Raw genomic sequence first — 9,446 nt, 5'->3', positions numbered from 1 at the left:
CTTCAGCTCAGGTCATGATCTCACAGTTTGTGATTTCGAACCCCAAGTCGGGTTCTGTGCTGACAGCTCAGAGCTTGGGGCCTGCTTCAGATTCTGTGTCTTCCTCTCTCTCTCTCTGCCCCTCCCTCGCTCACACTCTGTCTCTCTCTCAAAAATAAATAAACATCAAAAAAATTTTTTTATATACACATTTTCTTTTTGTACAGTATTTTCAGTTTTATTTTAAAAATGCACATACAACAAAAATTGTCGTGAGCCATTTCTTGGGTCTACTTGCATTCAGCACTTGCATTTGAGCAGCTTTCTCTGTTTTTACAATCCCAACAAATTCCTTCTATCATTTCAAGCAGTCCTTCTTTGTCCTGCCAGGCCCTGCTTCTGCTAGTTTTTCCAATCTCTCAGGTGTATTTAATGGGTGTGTTTTCAAAGCTTGTTCCAAAAGCTTCTGTTCTGTTGTCCAAGGGGTGAAATCTGTTCATGGACCTTCAAATCGTTCTGAAGGTGTTGCTTGGGACACCATTCCATGCTCTTTTTAAATTTTATCAAAATCCTTTTTGTTTGTGTCATCTTTTTTTATGAGGATCAAGTTCTTGAAGACTCTGCTCTACCAATAACATCTTTGGCAGTCCTCTTGACTCCAGAAGAAGGTATGTTCATGTAATTAGCAATAACTTCCCATCCTCACTTTGTTCCACAGGAAAGAGGTTCAATTAAGTAGTAATTGCAAATCATCTTCTGCCTAATTTTTACTGCCATTTCCACTTTGTCAGTTGATTTGTCTGCATTCTTAGATGCTGTCACAGGAGAGCTTCAGATTCCTCTCTTTTCTAATGTGCTCATTTATTTCTTCTCTTTTTTACAGAGCAGATTTTGCTACTTCTTTCGTAGGTGATGTCAGTGTTTCAAACACAGTAAGCTTGCTAGTTCAAGTCAATCACAACATTTTTCCACTTCTTCCATCACTTTAACCTGCTCTGCCTCATTGTCAGAAAAGTGATTCCAGGGGCACCTGGGTAGCTCAGTCGGTTGAGTGTCCAACTCTTGATTTTGGCTCTGGTCATGATCCCAGGGTCCTGGGATCGAACCCCGAATCTGGCTCTGCACTGAGCATGGAACCTACTTAAGATTCTCTCTCTGTCTCTCTCTCTGTCTCTCTCTGTCTCTCTCTCTGTCTCTCTCTCTCTCTCCCCTCCACCCCCCACCCCTCTCCCCTGCTCTCATGCTCTCAAAAAAAAAAAAAAAAAGTGATTCCAGGTCTTATGTGTTTCAAAGTTTTTCCTTTCCTTTTTAATGGCTTTTTTCTGAATAGTTTTTCCTTCTTAGCCAATAATGCTTATTGTCTAACTTCCTCCTCCTCTTTCTCTTTCACTAACCAAGAAGCTTCTAGTTCGGCTTGTCTTTGTTTTTCTTTAGCTTCTTGCCCCTTCCATTGTGCTTCTGCTTTGGCTCTCTTTTCTGATTTTTTCACAATTTTTTCTTCTTCCTTAAACTTCTTAATCACTGGACCACAGCTATGTGCATTGTCAACTAATGTTCTTACTTTTTCATTTCTCCTTTTTTTCTTTGTGCCCCGTTGCTCTCTACTGCTTTTCAATCCATCTCCTCTCATCACAACATTCTGCTTTTTCTTTTTCTTCTTCATCTAAATAAGAAAATTCTCTCCAAGAATCAAAATTATACCAGAAAGAACAAAATTCATCAATATCTTCAAATGATGAATTCATAACCCCAGGTTAGGGACATTTTTCTTTTTACTCAATCATCTGGAATTCCTTTGAAACACTGGGGGAAACACTTCAAAGAAAGTGTCCTTTGCTTCACTTTTAGAAGAAATCGAGTTATCAAAAGTAGGATCTACATTGCTGAATGCTTGTCTTTCCACCAGATCAGATAACATTTCGTAAGCCTTAGTTATGCAAGTGAAGTAGTTGTTATCTCCTTCTTTATTGGTTCACCAGCTGCTTTCCATTTGTCTGGGTGATGTTTTAAAATCATTGCTTTATCTTCCAGTCTTTGGGATCAAGTGTTTTCAACAGGAAAACTCTTCTAACTGCAATTCTTCATCTTCTGATCCCTCTGATAACTCTTTCTTATCCTCCAGTTCCTGAAAAGAGGCAGAAGCATTTCTGTTCTCTTAACAAAAAGCTTCAAACCACCTGACAGGGTGTTGAAGCAGAGGTCAGACTGTGGGTGGAGCCCTGGCCATCTGCAGTGCCCAGCAGGAGCAGCAGGAGGGCACCAGGCTACAACACATTTTCTTTATCCATTCGTCCGTAGATGGACACTTAGGTTGCTTCTGTATCTTAATTACTGGAAATAATGCTGCCATGAACTTGGGGGTGAATATATCTTTTCAAGTTAGTGTTCTCATTTTCTTCAAATGCCTAGAAATGGAATTGCTAGATCATATGGTAGTTTTATTCTTAATTTTTTCGAAGAAACTTCATATTGTTTTCCATAGTGGCTGCACCAATTTACATTTCCACCAACTGTGTACAAGAGTTTCCTATTCTCCATACTCTCACTAACACTTATTTCCTGTCTCCTTGATAGTAGCCATTCTAACAGTTGTGAGGTGATATCTCATTGTGGTTTTGATTTGCACTTCCCTAATGGTTAATGATGTTGAGCAACAGGTATAGGTACATTATACCTTGGCCATCTGTATGTCTTCTTTGGGAAAAATGTATATTCAGATCTCCTCTCCCCACCTTTTTTAAATCAAATTGGTTTCTTCTATTGATTTTTATGCATTCTTTATTTTGGGTATTAGCTGCTCGGTAGGTTTCCTTTTCATTTTGTTGATGGTTTCCTGTGCTGTGCATATATCCTTTTGATATGGGCCTTCATTCTGAGAACAATTTACTCTCTGGCCCAATAGGATGCCCCAAAAGTTTTGACTGAGCCCTGGAATCAGTCATCTCTGGAAAACCCTGATACTTATTTAGTAGAAAATGATATTTAGAAACCTGGATGGAAAGTGAGCTCATTGCTACTGAGGTGGAAAGGGGGTGCTACTGCAAGGCCATCGTGCATACACATGCACATCTATACCCATCTCTTTATTTTATTAATTTAAACTATTATATTTATTGAAATCATGAGTTCACACCAATACAGCCGATTCCAACCTAACACCACAGTGTTCATCCCAGTTTTCTCCCTTTCCACTACATAGTGAAAATCCTGACTCCCATTTTTCTTGATATCTTCATCTTTTTGATTAATCCCCCAGTTTGTAATCCATTTCCCATTATTGCTGCCAGGTGTTCCCTATATAGACGACGTCTTTATTCTGCTCAGGCTTTGAAACCTCATGGCCAGGCTGCACTCCACATGGGCACCCTTCCACCCGGCTTGGGCTCTGACACTCTGCTCTGGGTGCCCTACCATGTGAATGCCCTCCTTACCCAGCGTGGCTCTAACACCCCACCCTGCACTCCCCACAAAGTAGACTGCCTCCTCCTCCCACTGAGGCTCTGACCCCACACCAGACTGAGCCTGGAAAGATGCTCTTGACTGGTTCGGAGGGTTCTGCCTCCACCCATCACACCACCCACCTCAAGATGCCTCCCTTAGGGGCATCTGATTTAATGTCTGAGCTTTTCAGAAAGGAGAAAAGAAGCCAACTGATACATTATCAAATGCTATTTTAAAATATGAGAATCATTCTAGAGGGAAAGAAATCACCAGAAACTTTCATTTAAAACTGCTTGAAGGGGTGCCTGGGTGGCTCAGTCAGCTAAGCATCTGACTCTTGATTTTGGCACAGGTCAAGATCTCACAGTTATTGAGTTTGAGCCCTGCATCCAGCTCCAAGCCCCGTGTTGACAGTGCAGAGCTGTTTGGGAGCTTTCCCTCTCTCTCTCTCAAAATAAATAAATAAACTTAAAAAAAATTGCTAGAAAAAGATTTTCAGCAAATTAAAGCATTGTTTTTTTAAAATGAATTCTAACCATGAAGAAAATGTTTATTTCCCATGAAGTTCTTATATCAACCAATAAACAAAAATATATTCATTATACCATACTTTGTGAAACTTCCCCTAGCATATACATGGCCCAGTGCAAGAGGACAAATGTAGACTTACAAACCAGCAGAAAAAAAAATACTTGAAAGTTCTGAGTTATATTAATAAACTTTCAAATAAAATAGGTTCTATCCTTGTACCTTGACAAATTACCTTTCATAACAAATATTTTTAAATGTATGAAATTATGTTGTTTTATATGATCAAAAGTCAGCTAAATATCAGAGATAACTGAATTTAATTATTACTGCATGTCTGGGGTGCTCTGTTGATAAGTCAGTAATAACTGAGGAATAACAAAACAAAGACACACAAAATTCATTAATTGCATTTATTCCATGAAATTTACTTTTCTAGTTTTCATCTTAGCAAAACCACTAATTATGTGGTCATAATCAAGATTTTTCATACAATTTGTTTCTACTGTGAGTCATTCCAAATTAGATGGCCTTTCTTTTTTTTTTTTTTTTTTTTTTTTATATATTAAATTTACTGTCAAATTGGTTTCCATACAACACCCAGTGCTCATCCCAAAAGGTGCCCTCCTCAATACCCATCACCCACCCTGCCCTCCCTCCCACCCCCCATCAACCCTCAATTTGTTCTCAGTTTTTAACAGTCTCTTATGCTTTGGCTCTCTCCCACTCTAACCTCTTTTTTTTTTTTTTCCTTCCCCTCCCCCATGGGTTTCTGTTATGTTTCTCAGGATCCACATAAGAGTGAAACCATATGGTATCTGTCTTTCTCTGTATGGCTTATTTCACTTAGCATCACACTCTCCAGTTCCATCCATGTTGCTACAAAAGAAGATGGCCTTTCTTGAACCAGAGAAGTTCCTATGTAAGTTTTGTTGTTTGTTTATTTGTTTGCTTTTTACTGATTTGAATTTGGAGAAACTTTGCTGAAACAATAGCAACTAAAGTAAAATCTCTACAGCATTACTTAGATTCAGAAACAAATCATGAATTTTTGTATCATGCTCAAACACTGTAATAAAGCTACATATGAAAAAGTATTGCAATTGCTAAATATTACAAGGTATTTTAATTTCACTGTATATACCATTATCATTTAATAATTTTTATCATCTCTTAAATCAGCATCTATATCTGAGATTTTATATAAAGGATCAATTATAGAGGTGCCTGGGTGGCTCGGTACGTTGAGTGTCCGACTTTGGCTCAGGTCATGATCTCATGGTTTGTAAGTCCAAGACCCATGTCGGGCTCTGTGCTGACAGCTTAGAGCCTGGAGCCTGCTTGGGATTCTGTGTCTCCCTCTCTCCCTCCCATCTGCCACTCACACTCTGTCTCTCAAAAGTGAATAAATGTTTAAAAAAAATTAAGAATCAGTTATAACACATGTTATATCTAGACCTAGTACATATCAACTTAAGAGTAATATGAATCATTTAGTATTATACAATCTTTCCCCGATGTCGTGTTCAATGGTTGTAAGCGAGTAAGAAAATGGATGCTAGGCAGTATTGCAACATAACAACTCATTGTGTGAAAATGTATTCATATCTAATCTGAGACGAAGAAATTGGCAGGTTAGTTAATTAGTTTTCTCTCTTACCTGAGTGCTTCTACTACTCAAATCCTTCCCTCAGAAATGTTTGTTTCTAATGTTTGCAGTGGCACAAACTACAATCTTCAGCACGCAGACACAGTCACTTTTTATTTTGAGGACAGGAACAAGGGATGGAGAGATGAATGGGTTTGTCTCAAGAGGGGTTGTTTAGGATTACAGGTCATGCTGTGCCACAGCTGAGCTCATCTCATGAGTGACACACAGTCCACACATTTATATTTGTGTGTGTGTGTGTGTGTGTGTGTGTGTGTGTGTGTGTGATAAATGGAGCCCTCTGAGGCATAGGACCCAAGCCAAAGGCCCCTTTGCTGGAGGCTAAGGACAGTAATGCTATGCTGCCTACAGGGTGTTAGGTTCTGTATAAAATAACAGATGAAGTCATAAGACAGGGCCTAGTTTTTCATAAGTTTGAAATCTAAGTGGAGAGCTGCCAGGGGAGAGGGAGGAGTATTAGGATCCATAAAGTGAATAAACACTATAAGACTGAAAGGTGCCCAAATGTCCAGAAATAGGAGGCACTTTGTACAGATTACACACTGAATCCCCAGAAGTCTCAGACTGTCCCAGGGGCAGGGACTGTCTCAATGGCCATGGAACCATGCAGAGCACGTGGTACAAAATCAATGCACAATAAATGTTGAGGAGGAAAGAAGGAGCATATGGCCTCTGAATTGATGAACTCGAGCTTCTGATGCTTTAAAAATAAGTTGTCCTCACCTCCAATCTGTCCCCCACTTCTTTCTTTCTCCCACCAGCCTTCTTAATTCTTCTTTACTCCCTCAAAGGCACTCGCTTAGAAGTAAATCTTATCCACTTTCTTAGGGTTAAGGCTCCAATGCATATTTGATATGATCCCTCCCATTTGACTTGATTTTAATTAACATTTACCATGGAGTGTTGTACATTTAACAATTTATATGACCTTAGGGAATTTTTTTCCCCTATACATCCTATGTGATTTCATTTCTGTCGATGAGGTCTCTGACAAGGAAGTGAGGCACGGTAATCCTTAACATCGTTAGAGATGTTTTTTTTACAACAAAGTAACATTCTTGAGATGATTTTCCAGACCCATTAAAAATGAGAAGTCTTAAGCATGCCCAGTAACAAAAAGAAAAAAAATAACTAATGTGGAATGAACCCAAATTGTTCTTCATCTGTTGTGGAACAGAGCTATACATGTACAGTCACTCACAAAAGCACTCGCAGCCATGCTCTAATTCACCCTCTTAAATGCCTGATATTTGATCCTATCTTGGTTAGCTCTGCTTGCTTTAATTATGATCAAAAGCTGGACATTGAGAAATAATCCAGATATTTGTCAAGCACCCACAAAGTTCATGGTACCAGATGAGGTCCTCAGAACATAGTGTACAGAAGAGACAGGCCTATTCTTAAGGAGTTTATAATCTAAGAAGAAAGGAAATAAGAACATACAATTACAGTAACTACAAAATGAATAGGTCAAAAGACTGCATTTCCAAGTTAGAGAATGGGTTGAATCCAAGTTAGAGAACAGGATGAATAAATTCAAGTCTTACCTAAATGCTGGTTTGCACAAAAGCATACACAAAAGGAAAGAAAGAAGCCAACAGAGAACATGATACATTTGACTTAACTTTTTAAAATTAAGGTAAAATTTACTTACAGTGAAATGCATACATCTTAAGTGTACAGTTCAATGGGTTTTAACAAATGTACATACTCCTGTAACAAAATAGCAATTATGATACAGAGTATTTCCATCACCCCAGATAGTTCATTAATATCCATAGTCCCTCTTTCATTCCTCATTTTAGTAATTTGTGTTTTCTCTCCTTTTTTCTTGGTCAGCCAATTTTATTACTTCTTTCAAAAAACCAACTTTTAACTATTTATTATTCCCCATTGTTTGGATATTTCTGTCTTATTGATTTCTGCTCTTTATTTTTTCCTTGTACTTTTTCTAACTTTGTTTACCTCCTCTTTTTCCAGCTTCTTAAGGTAGAAACTGAGGTCATTGATTTGAGAATTTGCCATGATCTGACATAAGCATTTAAAAAAGATAAACAAAAAATTTCCCCATAACTTTTGAAGTATTTGTTATTATCATTCAGTTTGAAATATTTTCTACTTTCCTCTTTGCTGTTTCCTGACATATGGCTTATAGAGAAATGAGTTGTTTCATTTCCAAATATCTAGAGTTTCTTTAGGTACTCTATTTGTAATTAATTTCTAATTTAATTTCATGCTGTTCTGAGAATATACTCTATAAGATTTCAACCTTTTAAAATTTATAGAGAATTACTTTATGAGCCAGCATATGGTCTAACTTGGCAACCATTCCATATTCACTTTGAAAGAATTCATATTCTGCAGTCGCTGGGTGAAATATGCTATAAATTTCAATTAAGTCAAGTTGGTTGATCTATCTTCTATATTCCTATTGATTTTTGTCTATTTGTTTTATCCCCTTGTTACATTAATTGCCGAGAGAGGGATGTTAAAAACTGTGCATTTGTCTATTTCTCCCTTTTGTTCTCTCAATTTTGCTTCATGTATTTTGAAGTTGTATTATTAGGTTTATAGATACTTAGGATTTTTATATTTTCTTGATGAATCAATCCTTTCATCATTATAAAATGTTCTTCTTTTGGGGCGCCTGGGTGACTCAGTCAGTTAAGTGTCCGACTTCAGCTCAGGTCATGATCTTGTAATTTGTGAGTTTGAGCCCTGCATCAGGCTCTGTGCTGATAGCTCAAAGCCTGGAGCCTGCTTTGGATTCTCTGTCTCCCACTCCCTCTGATCTGACCCTGCTCACGCTCTGTCTCTCTCTCTGTCTCTCTTACTCTCAAAAATAAGTAAACATTAAAAAAAAAAATGTTCCTCTTTATCTCTGGCAATGTTCCTTGAAGTCTACTTTGCAGTCTATTAATATAATCACAACTGCTTTCTTATGCTTATTGCCTGCATGATCTCCTTTTTCCTCATTCTTGTACTTTGAACTTATCAGTTTATGTTGAAAGTGCATTCTTCTGTAGACACTTGTCTCTCTCTCTCTCTCTCTAATCCATTCTGACCATCTTATTTTTTTAATTGCAGTATTTAATCCACTTACAGTGAATATAATTATTGATATCTTTGGGACTGGGTTTACAATCTCGCTTTTAGTTTTCTATATGTCCTATCTATTATTTCTTCTCTCCCTCCTTTCTTTTTTCTTTGGGCTTAAGCAAATATTTCTAATATTACATTTCAATTCTTCTAATTTTTTTTAGCAACACGTCATTGGATTATTTTTAGTGGTTGCTCTAGGGATTACAATATATAATTTTAACTTACTACAATATGTAATTTTTAACTTATTACAGCTTAATTAGGGTTAATATTGTACACATACAATTAAGGGAGTATACTGTACAATTCCATTCCTGGTCCTCCATATTTTTTGGCTTTTTTTTTGTGATATATTTCATTGTTACATATGTTTTAAATCCCACTATGAAGTGTTACTATTTTTTAAAATAATATGTTTTTAAAAGAAATTAATTAGTCTAATGTTTATAATTGGAATCACAGAAGGAGAGAAGAGAGCAAACGGAGCAAAAATTACTTTTCCAAACTGTGAAAAACATGTACTTAGGCGTATATTTATCCAAGAAGTTTAGTGAACCCCAGGCTGACAAAGACAAAGTACACATATGCTCTCCCGCACACACACACACACACACACACACACCCAAGCTGGAGAAAAAGAGATACATTACATGCAGAGGAATAATGATAAGAATGACAGCTAAATTCTCATTAGAAACAATGGAAGCCAGAATTCAATGAACGCCTC

The 9,446-nt window shown here is 37.3% G+C and overlaps 2 pseudogenes; both read right to left on the bottom strand.

Moving 5' to 3' along the window:
* Window positions 1-217: 217 nt before the first annotated feature.
* On the bottom strand, window positions 218-1,084 carry LOC125925798 (dnaJ homolog subfamily C member 2-like; annotated as a pseudogene).
* A 169-nt stretch (window positions 1,085-1,253) lies between these two features.
* On the bottom strand, window positions 1,254-7,642 carry LOC125925797 (dnaJ homolog subfamily C member 2-like; annotated as a pseudogene).
* Between the last annotated feature and the right edge of the window lie 1,804 nt (window positions 7,643-9,446).

Source organism: Panthera uncia, chromosome F1 (genome assembly GCF_023721935.1).
Source record: "Panthera uncia isolate 11264 chromosome F1, Puncia_PCG_1.0, whole genome shotgun sequence".
Taxonomy (NCBI): Eukaryota; Metazoa; Chordata; class Mammalia; order Carnivora; family Felidae; genus Panthera; species Panthera uncia.
The sequence above is the reverse complement of the archived record's forward strand: the minus strand, read 5'-3'. Positions and strand labels throughout refer to the sequence as shown.